The sequence below is a fragment of the Eptatretus burgeri genome, chromosome 9 (assembly GCF_056783735.1).
Source record: "Eptatretus burgeri isolate ZD-2024b chromosome 9, Ebu_testis_v1, whole genome shotgun sequence".
In the NCBI taxonomy this organism is placed as follows: Eukaryota; Metazoa; Chordata; class Myxini; order Myxiniformes; family Myxinidae; genus Eptatretus; species Eptatretus burgeri.
The window spans coordinates 59,608,478-59,632,355 of NC_140969.1; the positions used below are offsets into that span (position 1 = coordinate 59,608,478).

The 23,878-nt window shown below is 43.4% G+C and overlaps 1 protein-coding gene across 7 annotated transcripts in view; it reads left to right on the top strand.

Annotated features, from left to right (window-relative positions):
* The first annotated feature begins 3,116 nt into the window (after window positions 1–3,116).
* Window positions 3,117–23,878, top strand: part of LOC147020180 (forkhead box protein P1-B-like) — a 737,853-nt gene continuing 717,091 nt past the window's right edge. For 6 of the 7 annotated variants that reach the window (XM_085895292.1, XM_085895291.1, XM_085895293.1 and 3 more), the window contains exon 1: window positions 3,401–3,554. The gene's annotated coding sequence lies outside the window, so the exon portion shown is untranslated. Of the gene's footprint in view, window positions 3,252–3,400; window positions 3,555–23,878 lie in introns of those variants that run through there. The other variant, XM_085895286.1, reaches the window with a different exon arrangement.

The window sequence follows — 23,878 nt, forward strand, 5'->3', positions numbered from 1 at the left end:
GCTTTGTGAGTGGAGGAGGCCAATGGGCCAACCACGTGTCTCATGGTTGCAGCAGATTGATCAGCATCTCAAGGAGATGGGGGATGGGCCAGGCATCTGCCTGGGGGATAGCCAGACGGAGGTCTCTGGAGTACCGGTGGAAAGTGGACGTGGCGATGCACTGCTCCGGTGCATGCTCCCATACCTGACCTGACCTGTTTCAACGTGGGAATGCCTGTTTGATTTTATGAGCAGGAGGAGGGTGAGGAAGGGAGACCAGAGTTGGGGTTGGGAGGGAGGTAGGGAGCAAAGCTCGGACAGTTATGAGGTCAAGTACTTTTGGTGGGGGAGCGGGGGGGTATGAGGATGGGATTGAGTTGTGGTGACTGGGGATGAGAGGGTAGCAAAGATGAGATGAGAGTGATGAGATGAGATGAGAGTGGGGGTTTGATGAGAGTGGGGGTTTAATTAAAAAAGATAAATGTATAAACAGGTGAGCATTGGGTGGCTTTGACACCCACTCTCTGGTTTAATAATATTTTTTTATAAAGCATTGCAGTGAAGTTTGATCCAAATAATTTTAAAGCAATATATGTATTTGTATATTGTAATCAGTAAAAAATAGTGTCGTAGACAAAAATATGAGAAAGGAAATAACTTGCACCAAAAACTTTAACATTTTCACGCTCACGCTGACGCTCACGCCGGGGGTATCGCTATAGCTCTCTGTTCTTCGAACAGGCGAGCTAAAAACGATAAATGTATAAACAGGCGAGCATTGGGTGGCTTTGACACCAACTCTCTGGCTTATGTTTATGTTTGTTTACTTTATTACTAAAACGTCATCCAATCTATATATTAATACTGAAGGACCAATTTTGTGCTCCTCGCGGTCGCGTCACGTTTTTCTCGGTACTGTGATGTGGACTGAAAGAAACTTCGTACCTGTAAGAGTGCATCGCACATAGTGGCAATAGTCAAACTTCAACTCTGAAGCAGAATAAACACTTTTCGTTTTACATTCGTTTACATGGCGACGTGTGACGTCACTGCTGAGGTGTAAGGACGTCATGACATCATTGGTCATTCGCTGACGTCATTACGTCTGTCGTCGACAGACCGTCACCGCTTAGAGGTGTAATTCCACTCCTCGAAAATAGTGTCTGCAATGTAAAACCCTCTTCTGCACATGCTGACTACCTCAGAATGTGAATTTGACTCAAAAAATGTCACAAGAAACATTGTTTCTCTATATTAATACTGAAGGACCAATTTTGTGCTCCTCGCGGTCGCGTCACGTTTTTCTCGGTACCGTGATCTGAGAAGTTTTGACACGGTGTTTGTACGTCAAAGTCGACACGTGCACAAATCAGGGGACTTCTTCACAAGGAGTAGCGTACACCAAAAATGTGTACAAGGACGTTTTGTAGGCCTCATTAGGTAAGGCCATGGAGTCCATCGACTGGGGTCTGGCTCTTCCAAGAGCCGCTACTGGTTGTCATATTGGGCTCATGGAACGGAATCCGTCTGTGACGGGGTTTCGGCTAGTCAAAATAATTATGTTACCTCATTGATGTGAAACTTCAGCAGATTTAGTGAAATTGAGTGATTTTGAGTTGGGCTCCGAAAAGACCCCAGTTTGGTAAGATTAGGTGGTAAAATATGTTGGCAGCACTAGAGTTATGATGACGGCCGTTGACCACAGGATGAAACAAATTTGATGCGTCGTCGTTGGAGAATCTCTGGCCCCAATTTATTCCCACCTTTTCGTGGGGGTGGCCAGGGAAAGTTTTAGCCCGTTTTTTTTTACGAACCACCTGTTCAGGCCTGATGGTGACTGGGGCTGATTTGGGAAGCAAGTTTGTAATTTCTTTTCTTGGTGCCAGAGATAACTCGTCTACTCTTTATGCAAGTAAGAGTCCTTTAACATCCATCATCGAATGCTGTGGCGGATGGGACACCTGTGGCGGATAGCTGAACGTCTATCCGAGGGATGGCGCACTTTGAGAAACAACACTGCTTGCGAAGCACAAATCCAACAGTTTATAGTGAAGTCAGTAATTTGGTTGTGGGAACAGGTATGTGGAGGAGCTGGAATTTGGGGATTGAGGTGTGGAGGGGGTGTTGGAGGGTTGTGGGTATGGAGGGGGGGGGGTTGATGATGGAGGAAACAGACGAAACGCAGCTCTGATAAAAAGGCAAGGGAAGAAAAGCTTTATCAGGAAAACGAATGAAAAGATTACATTTTTTTAAAGAAAAGCTCCCTGGGTGAAAGAACAGCTTGGTTCCAGGAAAGCTTCGTTGAGAGCGCACAAAGTGGGATGGGGGGTCGGGGGTCGTGTCGTTGCGCACATACCCGTGCCTCCAGCACCCGAATATACACGTGATCAACGTACGTACGTATTAAACGTGCAGCTGTGATACCGCGGCGAGGTTCAAACGGCGCGTTGTTCCGCCTTCCTCGAGAGTGCTCATGTCCACCGGTCGGTATTTTTTGTTTACGCAGCAGGTGGACGTGACGTCACGCGGGCGACGCACCACTAACAATAACAATGATCATCCCGCGCTTTTCGGCACTACGTCAGCAAGTTCGCTCGCACTCCGCGGATATTCCGCGTCAGGCGCCACACGCGCCTCGGAAACGCAGTTTTGTCGGCGCAGAGCGCGGGTTTTTGTCCCACTCGCAGGGAATCTGCTGCGCAGCGTCCGCTCGCCATGAGGGCCCGATGGCCCCGAAACGGCGGAGTGATCCTCCTTGTTTGTCTCACACACACACACACACACACACACACACACACACACACACACACACACACTCACACTCACACTCACACTCACACTCACACTCACACTCACACTCACACTCACACTCACACTCACACTCACACTCACACTCACGTTACATCATCTCACGGTGCACGATATTAGTCCCGGCATCGCGACACTTGGTGGGGAGTTAAACGGCCGTCCGTGCGCTCAGCGTGTGTGTGTGTGCTCGTCAAGGCGACGTGCTGTGGACGCCGCGTCGTGCGTGGAGCGGGAAGCATGGCGGCGAAGCCCGCGCCGTTGTTTTGTCCTGGTATTAACGCACCGGTAATTAATTTGCATAAGCAATGAGGGCATGGAGCCGCCTTGCGTGCCGCGCGCTCAGTTTGCTGCATCCCCGACACAAAGCCCCTCCCCCCTTCCTCCCCCGGGTCGCTCATCCCCACACCCGACGCTGCTCGTTCCCTCGCAGAGACCATGAGGGGGTGGGGGATCTCGCAGTCACGGTGAGATTTCTCTTTCCCGAGCGGGGAAAACGGATCGCTTCGGCTGTTGGACATTGCGAGCGATGATGAGCGCTAATCTGGGCGGAACCATTCGGCTTCATGGGGAGGGTGGAGGATGAGGAGCGGGAGGGTAGTTGGGGGTGGCGGGGGATGCTTTGCATCAAGAGTGAGGGGAGGTAGGGTCGTGGTCACGAGGCGAACAATGAGGCGAACAGTGCGGGAAACCTCGGGAAGCTCGAGAAGACTTTGGCGCCGACGCGTCCTAGTAACCAGAGCCTCAAAGTTACTTTGCGGTGTGCGCAGGTGAGCCTTTTTAAACGAACTGTCCGTTGCGCACTTGGCGCGGCGCTCTGACGGCCTCGGGACGGCTGTCGTGCGCTGGGAGGCGCACGCACCACGGCTACAGTGCGCCGTCGGGACACGCGCCATACCGTCGCACACACTCCCCCAAACGGCCCCTGTCGATGCCCAAAGGGAGTCGCACGGCGACGACCGCATCGCACGGCCTTTTCCTGCACACTCAAGCCACGTGTGACACGTTCCTGGAAACGCGAGTGTGCCCGTCATTGGTTGCGCTTCCAAAGGAAGCTCTCACATTCCTTTTACCGTTTTTGGGATTGTATATGATCACTCGTAGGATTATGACGTCACTCCTACATACAATTATGAACTATTGCCTCCCAACACTTTCCGAATGCCAAGTATCCTCGACCCAGATCACTCGCAAACCTCCTTCCATGCATCGGTCGCCTTCTTCTCTGCGCACAAATAGCCCATGTGACCTATGACCTCCGCTTTTTGCCTTTTTTCCCCCTTTGGATAACATGTGTCGCCACCTTTCTATGCTTTCTGTGACAGACGTTTGTGTTTGGGAAGAGCGCAAATCAAACGACCCATGAAACGAGCGATTTATATATGCTTGGGTCTTTATGATGAGTTTTCAAAATTCACAATTAATCCATACCAGTGGCATTGTCATCGTTTTCGTTTTCTTTTGGACAATGCTGTCTGAGATTTGAGGTTTATTTAAAACTAGCAGGGGAACCCGACGTTTCTCAGTGGGAACCCGACGTTGCCCGGTGGGTACCCAACGTTGCCCAGTGGGTACCCGACGTTGCCTGGTGGGTACCCAATGCTGCCCATTGGGTACCCGATGTTGCCCGGTGGGTACCCGACGTTGCCCGGTGCTGTTCTAACCCTGTTGGCATTTTGAATAAATCAGTTTATTTTTTCTATTTTTTGTTGGTGCCTAAAACACTTCCCCACACCGACTAAACAATGGGGTTGGGGATCATTTAATATTACCTTTCACATAGCTACAAAGGCTGAGGCATGAAAGAATAATAAAAAATACAAACAAACTTTTTTCTTCAAATTTTTCAATTTTATTTTTGTCTTAAACACTTCCTGACCCTCACTGATGAACCTCTGAAAGTTTGACGATGATCCGTTCAGTCATCTCTGAGAAAAATGGTCACACACACACACACACACACACACACACACACACACACACACACATACACACACACACACACACACACACACACACACACACACACACACACACACACACACACAACAGGCAGACAAACATGTCTGTGATAGTGTAGATAATGAGCTAAATTATCTTACTTATACCTATACTGTACGTCATCTTTCCTTCCTACACTGCTTGATGATGGGCATGGGGACCACATGGGACCCCCTTTGGCTTGGCCTCCTGTCTTGTAATAGCCTCGACCATCAGCTTTACAAATACACCCTCTGTCTGCAGAGCATTGGCCTTTATATCAAATTCGGAACGCAGACGTCAAAGGATGCAGCGAAATGGCCAAGTTCGGCCGAATCTCTTTGTTCACGAGTTTTGAACTTTCACTGCACTTGCAGCCATTTCCTCGTCTCAACCATGAGCTTTTGTCCCTTTCCCATTTGTTGGTAGCATTTTGATCCACCGTCCCATGGGGGAAGGGTTAAAAGGAGACCGAGGGACACGGATCAGGTGATATCGAAGCTTCATCTTTGATCATTTGGGCACCATTTTGAAAGTCTTTATTTTTTTCACTGCCTTTTTATTCTTCTTTTCTGTCATTAAAAAAAAAAAAAATTATATATATATATATATATATATATATATATATATATATATATATATATATATATATATATATATATTTGTATCAATAATACATGCCAGGGTGATTTTTTTTTCAGATATTTCTGCATAATTTAAGCCTGCTGTCCCAGGACCTGGTTGAAAATATTAGTTAAACACTTGTGCTGTCCTTCGAATTGTAAGTTGGAGAATGATCTTTTGGGAGCACTTTGGTGGTAAATATATCCGTGATTTAATTCCCTATTGGATAGATATGCTTTGCGAAATAACTTTTGGATCGTGTTCCTGAGCATCTTGGTTGGCTTTTGCTGAAATGATACATTTTGGTTAATATAATGGTCAGTCTTTCCTGGAACCTTAAACTCAGGATGAAAATAGCAGAACGAGTTGCCAGACTAATGGAGATGTACAGAGGAGATTGTGATCATTGATGAGTCGATGGTGTACACGGAGGAATTGCTCTCCGGCATGTGTTCTCGATAAGTTTGTGGGCCAGTTGCTGCATCTTTGGCCATCCATTGACTGCGCCTTTGGCTTCCCATTTATGGCGCTTATGGCTGCCTGGTTGTTGTTGCCATTGTTGCAGCGAGGTTGCTGTGTCTGTGGCAACCTGTTTGCTGCACTTGTGGTCACCTGGTTGCTGCTTATGTGGACACTGGATGGCTGTGCTCGTGGCCGCCCAGTTGCTGCGCCTGTGGCCACCCAGTTGCTGCGCCTGTGGCCACCCAGTTGCTGTGCCTGTGACAGCACATTGCTGCGCCTGTGGCCGCCCAGTTGCTGTGCCTGTGGTTGCACGTTCCTGCGCCTGTGGCCGCCTGGTTCCTGACGGCTCCTATTGTCCCCGCTAATCCCCCCCTAAGCAGGAGTATTTGCCACCCGTGCATGCTGTGGGGCTCGGCACGCCGACGATAACGCATTTGCATCTCTGCATTTTTTGTTTCCCAGCCCTATTTTGACAGCTGCGCCAAATTCACTAATCCAGTTTACACCAAATTTGCATTTCAAAGGAGCGAGTTTCCGATCCTGGCTCGAAAAGGTTGACGTGGATTAGCGCGAGGTCTTTGATTAACTTTTTGGACTTAACCCGTTTCTTTGCTCTCAGTCCGAAGAGTATCGGTGTTGTTTGAGAGTTTCTTCACTAAATCCTTGGGGATGTTTAATGATCCACACATCTGCTGGCCTGTCTGCATATCTCGAAAAGACATCCTCACTACAGAAGCAGAGAAAAATGAAGAAGATAAAGAAGAAAATTTTAAAAACCTCTATATTATGTTAGGTGATGAAAGTTGTTGCATTTCAATATACCAGTCACATGCTCCCAGGTAACCCCGATGGCATTTCTATGCTGAGGAGACGCACAGAAGATTGGTGATGTGAGCAGTTTAGGAAGTGGAACACACTGTTTTCCTTTTCAAAAGGATGAGGACATCGCTCACGACTCTGTTTATTACGTCAACCTGTTGTTTCACTATACGTTACCTTACTTCCCTCCATCATGTTACCTTCCGGCTCTTCCATGAGTCTGGGCTTCATATAAAGAGGACACTCGTTTTGGTGAAGCGACGAGCTATTCTCACAAACACGATTCTTACTTTCTCTGGATAAAAACAGGTTTAAAGCTTGCAGATGACTTTCGGTTTCATTTTGACAGATGGGACTATTGCTTACACCTCATTGCAGCCATAGCTTGAGATCAAAGCCAACTTGTGCAATGCTCTACGTCGAGGAAATTGTCTCAGCTGAATGATCCACATTACAGACCGTTGGGATGGTGACAACGATTGGAGATAAATTGTAAAGAATGCATTCTCGCCACTTGTGCATGGGAACTCAACTCTGAAACGGGGATCCCCCACTGAGAACATTCCGAGCCGTGGCTCAAACACTTCAATAACGAATATGTAAATGGAAGGAAGTTTAAAATCTGAGTGGAAGGAGCAACCCCTGAAACCGTTTGATGGCGTGACGGATGACAGGAGCTTGCAAGTTATATTTGTGCCGTATGTGCAGTAAGGGAAAGAGAGCAAAATATCGTTGTGTTCTTGCATGGGGTGCATATGATCATCGGAAAACCATGCAATTTATATTGTAAATTTTGTACATTGACCTATCGACCTGGTGCAATGGGAAACACTGCTTTAATGGGATGCTTTCACCTTCGTTCTTCGCCTGCTTTCGCCCGATTATGTGCACCAACCATCTTGATATATCTTTTGAGGTTCAGTGGTGGCGATAAGGCTAACTTGATGAACTTGTTCGCAAGAAGTGCTGATGGAATATCGATAAGACTGAATAATCAAAAAGTTATCAAAAACCCCAAGGGTGTGTTTTAAGGGATCAATATAGACAGTGTGTGATGTTTCGAGGTCAGGTTAGAGAAGTGCGATTATGAAGTTCCCAGTTGGATCGCTCCTCCTGTCTGTATGCCACATGCAGCACAGGTCTTGATGGACAGATGTACAACATTTCTGCTTCTAAATTTGTCCTCACAATATTATTATTGGACATGGGACATTAAAAAATAAAGTTTTACATTTCTCAGCATGGTTGTCTGAAGAACCTGACCGATTCATGTTATCTGACAACCTCATGGGTAGTTTTGTTTCCCTGCATCCCATTCTCTCCTTCAAACACAATTCAACCACAAAGCTTCTGTTTGGAGACCACATTGAAGGTTACACAAGTACTCGTTGGCAATAATGTTTCCACTATTGGCATTGCTCTTTTTTGAATTTTTAAAAAGAGCTTTTCACACATCCTGTCATATGATGTTAATATCATTTTCTGCTATTACTGGCAAGTGTGTCGTTTGTGTTTCCCTCCAGGCATTCTGTTGGTGCTCTGCCCGAGCCACCTTGCCTTCTGGGGGTACATCCTGTTTACTCCATGCTCTTACTTGCCTGTCTCTCATAGAAAAGCAAATTCCTGTTTTTCTTTTCTTTCTCCTTTGTGGTCGCGCAATTCATACAAGGCACGGCCACACAGTGCTCTCCATTGGAAGCTTCGCAGCCTTTTTTGGTGGTGGCTCTCATTGTGGAAATCTCCTTCCTTGACTTTGCTTGGATAATGATGATCCGAATGACTTGGACAGCATCTCCCCCACCCAAACCCTTTACCCTTTACCACATCCACCAACCCCTCCACCTCCACCCCTCCTTAGCTCTGTCCTCTGTTTGATTACCGATAGCTGAGCAGATAGAGCAGAGAAAAGAAGCATTGACATTTGTGAGGCATAGATATGGGCCATTGTGGTGTGACAAACAGAGAAAAAATAATAGGTGTGCTGTCCTGATAAGTGCTGGAAGATAACAGACGAACAAGCTTTAACAAGGTCGTTTGGTGCTGGAGCCTCGTGTGTATTTTTATTTTCTATTTCCCAAATTGCTGTGAATGATGAAAAGACTGTTTAATTTTACACATTCCGCGCAACTTTTGCACAGAGTCAACATCGGTTGTGCAAACAGATATTCCTCAGAGATATGTACCTTGTGGGACTGCATTTGCTTCCACCTGAGTGAGGTTGGTTAATTGAGGTTGCCTTAAGAAATTGGACGGGGGAAGAAGGGAAGGTTGGAGCGAGGGGGAGTAAGCTTTACTAACACCCGAGTCTCTTTCACGATGGTTTCTTTCCTCAGTTCTGTGAAATCGCAGCAGGAATATCTAACCTCCACCACGTAATGCCTGATCCACGAGAACATATCGGTCCCATTATATTTTTGAAATATCATGTTAAATATCGTTTTTGGCCATATCTCTCAATGATGAAGAATCACTTTAACAATTAAATAATTCTCGTATCCAGATCCGGATTTGGATCTTCACCAAAATCAAACCAATTAGTTGAGGTCACACACCCAACCTGTCTACCAAGTTTCATCCGAATCCGTCCACCACTTTTTGAGATATCGTGCTATATATATAATAAAATATATATATATAGCACTTAAAAAATTATTGGATCTGGATCTGGATTCGAATCTTCACCACAATTGAACCAATTCTTCCTTGTCACACACCCGTGTCCACCAAGTTTGGTCTGAATCCTCCTTAACTTTTTGAGATATGGTGCTACATATCATTTTTGGCCCGATCTATCAATGGTGAAGAATCTTTTAAAACAAGCTCAAATGAGCTAAGATCCTCGTCCTCTTAATGATGACGTCATAAAAACGAATATGACGTCATTGTGATGTATCAGGTTTGCGATCAATTAATTATCTGTGCTAATGCCCGGCTTGATTCCCGCAAACAAAATTCAAACAGCTTGCCTCGTTTCGGAGATAATGGTATCAGTGATTTCCATTAGCGGCGATATTATGATGTCAAGTTTTTTTATAGGAAGAATTTCCAAAATCGGAGATGGTTACTGTCTGCGCATGGGCTTTCTGCATATACATGGCAAGTTTCATGAAAATCCGATGAAAACTCTGGGTTGTGAAACAAAAAATGTCAAAAAGTAGGAATGACGCCGTAAAAATTGATTTGACGTCAGAGTGATGTAGCATATGTGCGGTAATTCATCTCTGCTAATGCCCTGTTCGATTCCCGCAAACAGAATTCAAAAAGCTTGCCGAGTTAGAGATAATTTTTTAGGCGATTCCCATTAGCGGAGATATTTTGACCTCATAACTTTTTTTCTAGGAGGAATTTTTAAAAATCGAAGATGGTTACTGTCTGCGCAGGGTATTTCTACATATATATGCCAAGTTTCAGGAAGTTTCGATGAAAACTGTCGGCTGTGAAACAAAGTCCACAACAAGAAGAAGATGAAGAACAACAACGTGAGTAAGACTTAGAGATCCTCCACATGGATCTAAAAATTCTAGTGGTCAGATCCGGTTCCAGATCTTCACTAAAATGTAAACATTTTGTCCTTGTCACACACCCAACCTGCCCACCAAATTTTATCCGGATCCATCCACAACTTTTTGAGATATACTGCAGAGAGAGAGAGAGAGAGAGAGAAAAAACAAAAACCCAAAAAAAACATAACCTTCGGTGGTGAAGCATATGGAGTCTGACGAACACTCTGCCGATCTCCATTGGACATAGTCCTACTCCAAATCGTCACCTCCAATCCGGAGGCCTTGGCCTGTCGACTCTGTCAAACAGACAAAGGTTACATGGTCAACATCAGTTAAACATCAAACAGAGCCACCTTTCTGGATTTTGGGTTTGTTTGCCCTCATCAGGTTAGCATACCGATAAATATCTAACCAATGATGACCACACTCGTCATTTATACATCAGACACACCTCCTGACTTTTATGGTGAGCATCACCACGGATTATGTCTTACTCGGTAAAACCGCATAACCCACAAAGAACAACCGTCCATCTGCCACCCAGATGATTGTTCCCAATGATGCAACCAATTCAACCAGAAAGCACGCAATGCGATCGGCGGGATAATCAAAAATATGTGGTGTGTCTCGCACTCCCCCAATCTTTATTGGTCATAGTTCAACACTATGTTGACATTGGCATTAGTCTATTGGCCTGAGGAAGTCAGCTGTGCAGCTGGTGAAATGTCACCTGAGGGCCCTGTCACACCTTGACGTTTTAGCCAGTGTATGGCAACGTATCAAAATGTATGTAAAACGCTGGCGTACGCTGAACTATTGATGTTGTTTTCAGTTTTGGGCGTATTCATAACGAGTTGGACGTCTGCATAACGTATTAGTAATGTACACAGAACGTTTCGATAACTTATAGATAACTTATACCAACGAATGCTTAGCATGTTGTCGGCGTTCACAACCTATGCCCAACGATAGTCCAACTTATGCATAGCGCACGGCAGTGTATCGCCGACGATCACGTGGTGTAGCCTATTAATAGGCTGCCGCTCAACGATTTAAAGGCCCTGTCACACCTTGACGTTTTAGCCAGCGTATGCCGACGTATGAAAAATTTGTCTAAAATGCTGACACGTCGAATACGTTATGGGTAAGTTTTGTATAGTTAAGAGCACGCTGAAGCACGCTAGCATACGTCGTAGTATGCCGAGCTCGTCGACAAATTTTAAGCATGCTCAAAATTTATCAACGTATGCCAGCGTATGACTCACACGTTCCGCATACGCTGGCCATAAGTTGTAGGCACGTTATGCGATCGTTGACACGCATCGACACACGTTACTTGTAAGTTACTCATAAGTCGAAACACGTCGAGGTAATGTTTAGCGTACCCAAAACTTATTTTTAACCTATGAGTAACGTGTTTTGAACCTATGAGTGACGTATCTCCAACGCATATTGACGTATCTAGACGTATTTGACGTCTTTCGGATGACCACAGAACTTACTGAACGTGTTTCTAACTTACAGCTACTGAATAATGGCGTATTGGCAGCGTTTAGGGGAATTGGTATATAAAAATGGGGTTCACACGAAGAACCCGTCAGTGTTCCAGACTCCATGGTTTTTTTTTTTTCTTCGGTATGACGGTGATGTTGACACTTCAATTTCTAGTGCGATTATGTTTTAAATCGTTGAACGGCTGCCTATTAATTATATTATATTATAACCACACTTAGGGAAGTGGAACTAGTTTTACTTTTTGCAATATCGTCCTTAACATTTTGCGATATCATTCTATACTGTATATAGCCTGGTGTTGGCTTAGTGGTTAGGGTGGTGGCTTGGGATCCCAGGGTCCTGAGTTCAAGCCCCGTTGGTTGCTGAATTAACACCAGGGGGTTGACTCAGCCTGTCATCCTTCCGAGGTCGGTGAAATGAGTTCCAGTGTACTGGTCCCGGTGTATGCCCCGGTTAGAATAGGTGTACCATATCCCTGTGTGTCGGAAGAGGTGACCAGGGTTGGCGTCAGGACGGGCATCCGGCCATAAAACATTGCCTCAAGAAAAAGCCCAACCCCTGCACAGCAGGGAAAAATGGCTGTAAAAATGGTCATATTCTATACTGTATATCATTTTGGCCCGATTACTCGATGGTGAAGAATCACTTTAAAAAAATCTATTATCCGGAATTTGGAACTTAACCAAAATGTAATGAAATCATTCCTGTCAAACACCCAACATGTCAACCAAATTTTGTTTGAATCCATCCTTAACTTTTTGAGATATCCTGCTCACAGACAGACAACCAAACAGACAGGGGTGAAAACAGAACCTCCATCCAGTTTTGGTGGCAGAGGTAATTATACTTAGAAATGGAGGGAAGAAATGGAGGGAAGTTGATTTCACAGGCAGGAAAAAAGAGGAACAAATGAGTGGAAGTGAGCAGTGATCCTGGATTTCGGTAGTTTCACCAGAATGGGGTCGATGGTGGACTGTGTGAGCCCTTCAGAAACCTGGGAGGTGTGTGTGTGTGTGTGTGTGTGTGTGTGTGTGTGTGTGTGTGTGTGTGTGTGTGTGTGTGTGTGTGTGTGTGTGTGTGTGTGTGTGTGTGTGTGTGGGGGGGTTCTGCAGGGCTCACACAGGCAAAGCCAACTATGGAAAGAGCAGACGGTGCAAGACCAGAAAGGAGGTGATGGAAGAAAGAGAGACCACTGACCTGACTGTGATGGTGAAGTGATAAGCCCATGGAGACGAGGAGATTGGGACCATACTCTGTGCAGAGCGTTGGTGCTGCTTGAGAAGTCTCCTTGGCTATTGGGCACAATCCTGGATGGGTCGCCACTCCGCCACAGTATAACAGCAAGCTGGCACTCATTTTGCTGACCTCGGAAAGATGACAGGCTGAGTTAACCCCACCTGGTATTAATGCAACAGCTGAGTGGGATTTGAACTCAGGACTCTCAGATCCAAAGCCCACCACCCTAACCATTAGGCCCTGGTCACACCTTGACGTTTTAGCCAGCGATGGCAACGTATTAAAATGTATGTAAAACGCTGGCTGACGTTGAACTTTTGATGTTTTTTTTTTAAAGATTCGGACGTATTCATAGCGACTTGGTCTTATGTATAACGCATTGGTAATGGACACAGAACATTTCGTTGTGTTATAGATAACTTATACCAACGAATGCTGAACCTGTTGTCGGCCTACACAACCGATGCACAACGATAGTCTAACTTAGGCATAGCGCGTTGCACGCATCGCCGACGATGTCGTGACGTAGCCTATTAAAAGGCTGACGCACAACGATTCGAATCATAACTGCCGTAGAAATGGAAGTGTCAACATCGCGGTCACACCTTGGCGATCTTGCCAGCGTATGCCGACCTAAGAAAAATGTGTCTAAAACGTTGGGGCACGTCAAATACGGTATGAGTAAGTTTGGTATACGTGAGTACAACGCTAAAGTACGCTATCATACGTCGTAGTAAGTAGAGTACGTCAATAAATTTTAAACATGTTCAAAATTTTTACGACGTACTCGGCGTATGACACACGTTCCGCATGCGATGGGGATAAGTTTTACACACGATATGCGGACGCTTACACACGTCCACAAAGGCTACTTATAAGCTACTCATAAGTCGAAACACGTCGCGGTAATGTCTTTTTTACGCGAAACTTATTTCTAACTTATGTTTGACGTGCTTTGAACCAATTCTTTACGTAGTCCCAACACACATCGACGTATGTAGACGTATTCCAATGACGTCTTCCGGTCGACAAAAAAAAATAAATTAACGTGTTTCTAGGTTACAACTGCCATATAAAGATGTGTTCCCAGCGGTTTTGGGAATTGGTATATAAAAATGCTGCTCATAAAAGGGGAAACCAACAGTGTTTTCGAGTCCTTTTTGAGTCGATGTCCATGTCAGCAGTAACAGTATCAGTATCAGTATCAGTATTAGTAGTAGTTTGTTCATGTTGGCAGTAGTAGGTGAGTGTGAGGGGGAGGGTGTGGGTTATGATGGATCGTCCTTGCGTTTAACGATTTAACGATTTAAATGATAAACTCAACGATTTAAATGGCTGCATCTCCACTATTGAAAGTAGACGCTTGCGCTCAACAATTGGATTTTTTTTACACTCAACGACTTTTAAACGGTACCACTCAGCTATTTTCATTGTTTACAATGAACGATTTAAATTGCTGTCACTCGCCTTTGTTTTTTGACGCTGGCGCTCGGAAATTTTAATCATTTCTATTGAACGTGCTAAATCTCTCAAACCCCACTATTGAAAGTAGACGCTTGCGCTCAACAATTCGATTTTTTTACACTCAATGACTTTTAAACGGTACCACTCAACTATTTTCATTGTTTACAATGAACGATTTAAATTGCTGTCACTTGCTTTTGTTTTTTGACGCTGGGGTTTGGAAATTTGAAGCGTTTCTTCTGAACGTGTTAAAACGCTCAAACTCGACTATTTTAAATAGACGCTGCCGATGGACAATTGGAATCATAGCCAAGCTAGACATCGAAGTGTGAACATCCTCGTCATGCCGAAGAAAAGTTTGAAGAATGCTGCAAATAAGTGTCCTGGCCGTGGCCGTGGACGCTGACGCAAGGACGATCCATTATACCGACGTCTTTCAGCCTATGACTAACTAAAAAGTAACGTCTGTCGATGTGTGGCAACGATCGCGTAACGTGCCAACAACACGTTAATCATAGGTTAGAAATAAGTTTCAGGTACGCTAAACATTACCTCGGCGTGTCTCAACTTATGATTAACTTACAAGTAGCATGTGTTGACGTCTGTCAACGATCGCAGACCGTGCATACAACTTGTGGCCAGCGTAGCGGAACGTGTGAGTCATACGCCAGCATACGTCGTGAAATTTCAAGCATGAAAAAATTTGAGGACAACCAAAAAGTACAACGTTTAAAGCCAGCGTACAACGACGTATGGCAGTGTTTTTCAGCGTGCTCTCAATGTTATCAAAACTTACCCATAACGTATTCAACGTGTGCCAGCGTTTTAGAAAAAAAAAATTCAAAAATCGGCATACGTTGGCTAAAACGTCAAGGTGTGACCGGGCCTTTAAGCCGACACCAGGCATATAAACCCATGGACTCAGCTTCATCATTGGAGATTCCATTAATCTTAACGGCCTTGGTTTCACAGCCTCAAGCTGAGCAAGATGTGATGCAGCGGAGCTAGTCCAGAAGGGAGAACAGTACTCCATCAAGCTGCGGATGAAGGTGTTGTAGTTTGATGCTAGTTCAAGTGTGCCAAGGAAGGACTTTGTACGATGGAGGATGCCCAGTTGGTGGCTGGCTTTGTAGGCCAACTTTGAAATGTGGTTTGCCCATGAAAGATCATTGCTGATAGTGAAACTGAGGAATTTCATTGGCTGTACTCCCTCAAGAGGAATGTTAAGAAAGTAGATAGGAGGGCTTGCCAGATGGTCCTTTCGGAGAGAGAAAGTGAGAGTTTGAGATTTGTCAGGATTGAAAGACATTGTCCAAGTGTTTGACCAGCTTGTGATTTTGTTTCAAGGTCTGAAGAGAGGGAAGAGACTGCAGCCTGTCTGTCTGAAGGATGACGGATGTGACAATCACTTGACTAATAGCTGTAATAGATGTAATAGTCACTTGTTGACAGCATAATAATCACTAACTGTTTAGATTGATAAGGTTTCTCGCTAAAGTAAATTGACGAAAAGGTAATTATACATTGACAGAATTGACTGAATAGTTTGTGGTTGGATTACTTTTTTTTTTTACTTCCGGTAGATGCGCAATCCAACAACTCTGTGCACATGCACCACATGCGCAACAAAAAAGAATAAAACTTGAAACTGCATGAGTAACAATATTTGTAAACCTCCGCATGCACTATCTGTACCCAAGAGTTCTTAAATGAGTTATCATTAATCATTGTACATGTTGTGGTTATGACGTTTATCCTCCTCAGACACTATATGTATGTATCATGTATGTATATACATATGTATGTGTATGTATATATATATATATATATATATATATATATATATATATATATATATATATATATATATATATATATATATATAAAAAAATGTATATATAAATATATTTTTTTCCCATAGGGTGATTTTTATTTTATTTTATTTGAGAACCCTAAATAATTCTCATACTGTAAAAACTACACCTGTTGGGAACTTAATATTTTGCGTAAATGAAGCCGATTGTTACAGAAAGATGTAACATGATCCTGAGAGTTATCAGGAATCACATGACCCGGCAGTGACGTTTAACGGTTTTCACTCGGTCATGCCATGGCACTCACGGTGGAAGAACGCGTGTTTTTTTCGAACATTACATCAAGAATGCATCCTTTAGGGAATGTCAAATTGCATTTAAAAGTCACTTTGTTGGTCACATGAAACCTTCAATATCAGTGACATGGAAACTGGTGAAGCAGTTCAGAGAAACAGGCTGCGTGAAAGTTAAAAAGCATATGCGCCAGCCAAGTGTTGTTACACCAGAGAAAGTGGATGAAGTGCGGGAAAGCATGGAAGCAATCCCAAATAAATCTCTGAGATGTTTAGCACAACAAGCTCGCCATTCATATTCCAGCGCAAGAAAGATGGTCAAGACATAAACTTTATCCCTACAAAATTCATGGAGTGCATCAGTTATTGGCACCAGATAAAGGGAAACGTGTAGCCTCCTGTGAGTGGCTCCAGAGGATGGTAAGAGAACAAGACAATATTTTGGATGTCATGTATTTTTTTTTTACAGACGAAGCATGGTTTAATCTTTCTGGCCATGTAAATTGACAAAGCACTCGTTTATGGCAAAGTGAGCAACATCAAGCAAGGAAAGACCATTACATTCCAGGAAAATTGGTGTTTGGTTTGCTGTAAGTCGGCAAAGAGTTGTAATTTGCCCAATTTTCTTCTCAGAAACAGTAAACTCAGAACGTTATATCAACATAATCCAGGACTTTCTTGGACACCTCACAGAAGACAAAATCTACTTTATGGGTTCAGCAAGCTGGTGCCATGAGTCGCATTTCGCGATACTGCATGAACGAACTTGGGCGTCTCTTTGGTGACCGTTTGGTGTCCAAGTCATAATGGCCACCCTGATCCCCAGATCTTACGTTGCCAGATTTCTTTTTGTGGGGATATTTGAAGGATATAGTGTACACTACAAATCCACACCCTTTTAGTGAATCTAAAACAATAATCAGTGACACAATTAGCAATATTCCCCAAGAAATGCTACACTGTGTCAGACAGCATGCTATGAAGAACGAATTTGTGCCTGCAACATGGAGCTGGACACTTTCAGCACTTCATTTAAAGGTAATCATTTGTGTGGATCATGTCATGTTTTTCTGTAACATTAGGTTAAATTTCAAGCAAAATATTAGGTTCCTAACTGATATAGTTTTTAGTGTATGGGAATTATTTTGGGTTCTCAAATTAATAAAAATATACATCAGTGTGTGTGTGTGTGTGTGTGTGTGTGTGTGTGTGTGTGTGTGTGTGTGTGTGTGTGTGTGTGTGTGTGTGTGTGTGTGTGTGTGTATGCCTGGTGCACCTCTCTTGGAAGGGCCTTCGCTGCTTCTATCCATCCATCCATCCATTGGGACCATACTCTGCAGAGCATTGGTGCTGCCTTAGGCCTAAGTCACATTTGGGACGGCGACCGTAGGGTCTACAAAATCTACGGCCACTAGCAATTATAGGGCGGCCGCAGTATTTCCACGGTCACACAATGTAGCAGTCACATATGTTGTTGTTTTTTTCGGGGAGCCGCATGGCGTATTTATACATTGTGGAGACCGAAAACGTGGAGGTGCCGTACGGTCTTTGATTTGATGTCGCACGGTGACCTTAGGGCGTTCCTGCGGCGGCCATATAATTTTCAGACAGACATAAGGTGCCCGCAAGGCGACCGCAGGGGGACCGCAGGGGGGGCCCTAAGGCGAACGTGCGGCCAGACGGACGGTAACGAGTGGGTTCTTTTTTTTTTTTCTTTTTTTTTTACCAGTTCTTTTGTGTCAGCTTGTCGAATTGCTACGGCAAACGTAGAAATGAAAAAAAGTTATAACTCCGCGCTATAATTCCACGGCGACCCCTACGGCCTGTAAAATATAGCCATACGACGGAGGGCCACCCTGAGGCCACCTCAGAAACTCTGCGGCCGCCGAACGTTTCTGTCAATTCGGGGGGGGGGGGGTACGGCCGCCATATCCTTGCCATAGAGCAAATGTGACTTAGGCCTTAGCAGTCTCCTGGCTATTGGTAACAATCCTGGAGAGGTTGTCACTCCAACACAGGATACCAGCAAGCTGGCACTCATTCTGCCAAACTTGGAAGGATGACAGGCAGAGTCTACCCCACCAGGTATAAATGATTTGAACTCAGGATCCTGGGATCCCAAGCCCACTACCCTTTCCATTAAGCCACCACCAGGCATATATATATATATATATATATATATATATATATATATATATATATATATATATATATATATATATAATCACCGACAAGTGCGGACAACATAATCTCCTCGTTTGGCATTTAAAGCTTGTTCATGAATGCTCCTCTGATAGAGACTATTGTTGCATGTGCACATCTACTCTATCACAGTGATCTGGAAAAACCGCAGATCTATGAACATTTCTTTGTGGAGTTAATGAACACAGCTAGAAGGCAGGTTGAATTTAGTTTCAACAACATTATGTATGTCCCAACTAATGGTGTGGCCATGGGTTCTCCATTCGGCCCAGTTCTTGCAAATATCTTTGTCGGCTTTCATGAAATGCAAAGATTTACTGGTCAGCAAGGTGTGGATTCTCCCATCCTATAATATCGGTATGTTGTTGATATTTTTGCTTTGTTTGAGTCTCTGGTGGCATGTTATAACTTCTTGATATGGCTTAATACTCTCCATCCAGCACTTAAGTTTATCTGCGAGCTGGAATCTACAAACACGTCACCATTTTTGGATGTTTTGGTCGAAAAAATCTGCACAGGGTTTCACGGCATCCATCTTCCGGAAGCCTACTTTCACTGGGCTGTATACTCGTTGGGATTCCTACTGCTCCACGAGATACAAAATTGCCTTGATCAACATCGTGTGAACAGGGCTTGGAGGATTTGCTCACCCTGTAATCTTCCTGCTGAAATGGAGAAAATCAATGAATATGCTGGGTGAGAATGGTTACCCGGTGTATATAATGAAGAGATATGTGCACAAGTTTATAAATATGACAAAGCATCGCAAGGTTGGTCCTGACAAAAGTCCATTTTATGTCAGGATGCCATGGAAAGGACGATCATCAAGATGGTTTGAAGAACAAATCAAGCATACGATATCAAACACGTACCTGGCTGTACAACCTCGAGTTATCTTTACCTCTCGCCATTTGCTTACATCAGTTAACAAGGACGTTCTTCCCACCTCACAAATCAGCAATGTTATCGAGGAGTTTAAGTGCAGATGCGAAGCTCGGTATGTGGGCCGTACAACCCACAGGTTGGCTGGTCATATGAAACAGCCTATCCCTCTGTTGATTCAAGAAAATAACTTGAGAGTTAGGACAAACCAGTGCAAGCAGGTCGGAATGTCAAAGGACCATCAGCCATTTCTTGTTCTTCTGCCATTGCATGGCACTTAGTTTCCAACTCCATCTGTGCAGATCAGTACAACACAGATATGTTCAAGATATTGAGCCGAGGTTTGAGAGTTTCACATCTACGTATGTTGAAAGCAACCTTCATGCTTTCCATGGACCCTGTGTTATGTCATCAAAAGGAATTTGTACATTCTCTCATTGTCTTTCAACATGGAAACATAAAAGCTGTTGCTCTGACCACAGTCCAAGGTATGCATGCAAATGGTGAGTCCACAGGCTTTGGTGGCATCGCATCCCCCCTCGCTCCAAGGCGTTGACGCGAATGGTGAGTCATCGCCTTGTACTCCACTCCAACCAATTGGAGCCAGAGATACTGATGACTGTGAGCTACCAAACAGGGTCGCAAATTACCATTAATGTCATAACTGAGGAACCAATCAGTGTCGGTCTTACAAAGCCAAGCTTATATCTGCATGCTCTCTCACTTCCTGGTTCTCTTGCTGTGATTCAATCTTGAGCAGTACAGCACAAAAAGCTTTGGTTAATATCTCATGTTTGTTTTCTTGTATATTAAAGTTCTGTAGTACCAATCATCTGTTCCTACATATACTGGGTGGCCCAGAAGTAATAGGGCAGTCAGAGAATCCACATTTCAGCAGAATTTTTTTTTTGAGTGGAACATAATATATTTGCAATGTATGTGCATAATATAATATTTCGAAACACAACAAAACAGAGGCTAGTTACAAAAAATGTTCAAAGTGCAGCCCATTCACATTAATGCATTTATCAACTCTTTTCACCACAGAGTAGCACACCTTCCGACATAAATCTGCAGTAATTTGAGCACAAGTATCAACAATTTTCTGTTTAAGTTGCTCAATTGTCTGGGCTTTGAGCATAAACCGCATTCTTTTGAGTGCCCCAGAGGAAAAATATCCGGTGGAGTAAGATCTCATAATCGGGCAGGGTACTTAACTTGTCCACGGCGACCAATCCACCACTGAGGGAAATGTTCACCCAACCAATTGGGCTTGTGTAATACTTCATCATGGGAGATTCTATTAATCTTAAAGGCCTTGGTTCCACAGCTAATCCCAAGCACAACGATACTGTAATGAGCTAGTGCCCCCATCATGCTGGAACCACTTTTCATCAATATTCGGCCAGTTAGCTGCAGTTGTAAGAAATTTGTTGTTCAGCATGGCCACGTACCTCTCACCTGTCACAGTTTGGTCAAAAAAGAACGGGCCCACGAGACCAGCAGCACAAATCCCAACTTAAACGGTGGCATCTGGGGTGTTGACATCCTTTTCAATTTCAACGTGCGGATTTTCACTTGCCCGATAAACATTGGTGTGCCGATTGACATGGCCACTCAACTTAAAGGTTGTTTCATTACTCCAAAAGATATTTTCAGGAAAGGTGTCATCCTCTGCACATTTTTGTCTAAAAAATTCACAAAACTCCACTCGCCGATTTGGATCATCTTAAGTCTTCATGGAGCAAATGAGGATGATATGGTTTCAAGCTGAGCTTGTGAAGCATCTTTTTAATGGATGTTCTTGAAATGCCAATTTCTTGTTGAGCTCGCCTGGTAGACTTTTTAGGACTTTGGCTAAAAGCAGCTTCACCAACCTGTTTTTTTTTTTTTCCGGTGCAGATGGACCTTGGTCTTCCAGGTCTTACCGAGTCTTTAACTAAACCAGTGGTTTCAAAGCACTTGATAAGGTTGGCCACTGTCTCATTTTATTAACCGGTAAAAGTGCTCTTCAAAAATGTAGCACATCTCACTCTTATTCTCCATTTTGTAAAATGTCTTCACAATATAGACACACTGTTCATCTGTGTTATGTTGGTAATTATGATCCTCTGTGGTTAAAATCTTCCATTTTGTGGGATTCTGCAATGAAAATAATTATCAATTAATAACATCAAACAAAAATCAATTAATAATCAAAATAATAATGAATTATAAAATAATAATGAAATTGAAGTGACTCTTGTTCCAGAAACTGCCCTATTACTTCTGGGCCACCAGGTAGAAATATATATATATATATATATATATATATATATATATATATATATATATATATATATATATATATATATATATATATATACACGTTAGTGTGGTTTGCTTACACATTGTAAGCAATAACGAACTATGCTTCCCCATTTTATCAGGTCACTCACCTGCATTTAATTTTTCATTTTTTTTTTTTTCATTCATTTATATTTTAATTTGTGGGTGATTTTTGGTGATTCTGTAATTTTTTTCCCCAGTGTATCGGCTTCGATGTCCATCGGCACGCAAAATTACTGTGCTTCCCCATTGTCTCGGGTTGCTCACCAGCAATTTTTTTCATTCATGTTAATTTATTTATATGTTCATTAACCTCCGTCATCGAAGATCGGAGGTTACTGTTTTCACCCCTTTCTGTTTGTTTGTTTGTTTGTTTGTGAACAGTATTACGGGAAAACTCCTCAACGGATTTCGACGAAACTTGGTGGGGGGGAGGGTTAGGTCTGGTCCAAGGATCATGCCATTAGATTTTGGACTTAGTCCAAAATCCAATATGGCTGCTATGGCGGCCAATTTGAAAAAATATTTGAATTTTTTTTTTTGCATTTCTACATGTTTTAAGTGATTTCCAACAAAAAAACATGCCAAAATTATAATTGCGGATGATTTTGGAACTTCAGGTGGATATACCCACGTAAAATCAATTTCTATCTCAAGGAATCTAGTTATGACGAATGAATTGAGTATGTAAAAGGGAAAGTTGCAAACTATAACTCTGTGAGCACTGTTGACGTCAAATTGAATGAATAGGATATCGGGTTCACTTGAGTGACCTAGCAGTATTGGCGGCGGAGGTTTTGCACTCTACCGAGTGCCCCCCCTCTAGTTTACAGATGTTTTCTGATGGGTCTGTGATTTTGTTTAACCTGATGTACCGGCTTCGATGTCTATCGGCATGCAATATTTTAGCTTTCTACGTAACCCAGATGGTACCGATCTTCAATATCAGTCATTCAGTCAGTCAGTGAGTCAGAGGTTTGAAAGAGCTGTACACGCACACACGCATGCGCGCGCGCACACACACACACACACACACACACACACACACACACACACACACACACACACACACACACACACACACACACACACACACACACACACACACACACACACACACACACACACACACGCATGCACACACACACAGTCACTGTTGGCATTAGTTTCTCCTGCATTGCTAATTAACAATGATTTTCCCGATCCTTTAAAATATTATCTGGCAGCATTTCAAAACTGGGAGGAGAGAGTCTATTAAAATGAGGATTTAATCAGTACTGTGGCTTTCCATTTTTGGTGTCAAACTCGGACCAATTGATTTTAATCCATTTAGTCTAAACACACTGAGTGGGGAATTTTTTTTCCCATCTGTGCCTGTTTCAGCATGGAATTTGCTGGGCTTCTTGGCTCCTTGCCTAGAACTAATTAGCTTTAATTCGGGGGAATTCCCACCTAATTAACTTAAGTCTCTGATGCCTTTTTTCAGAGTAATTAGTGCAGTCTGGTGGTTGTAATTAAAGCTGCATGTGCCTTGGCCCAGTGTGTTTTCTTAATGAGAGTAATTAATACTTGAAGGCTGTTATATTAATTGTAATTTTTCTCCCTTGGATTGCTTCTTGATGAACGTGTGCTGTTACCAGCTGTTTTTGCAGCTAACGCAGGTGTAAATGCACCTCAGCCATCACACGAGTATCTGAGTATCTGAACTCATGCAATCAGCTTCCGCAGAACCCATCTTTGACCGTCAGTGGGAAATAAATAATAAAAACAACCATCTCGAGCAAAATTAGATGCATTTAATGATGCTGGGCCATTTCCACTTGAACATGGTGATTGTGATAAATGAAATTCCGAATCTCAAATGATGGCCTCTATTGTTCGGCGTGTAATTATGCTTCATCTCTAAATGATGTAAAACTGTCTTTGGATGAGGTGCATGTTGTTCAGTGTATAATTATGAAGTGCAATAAAA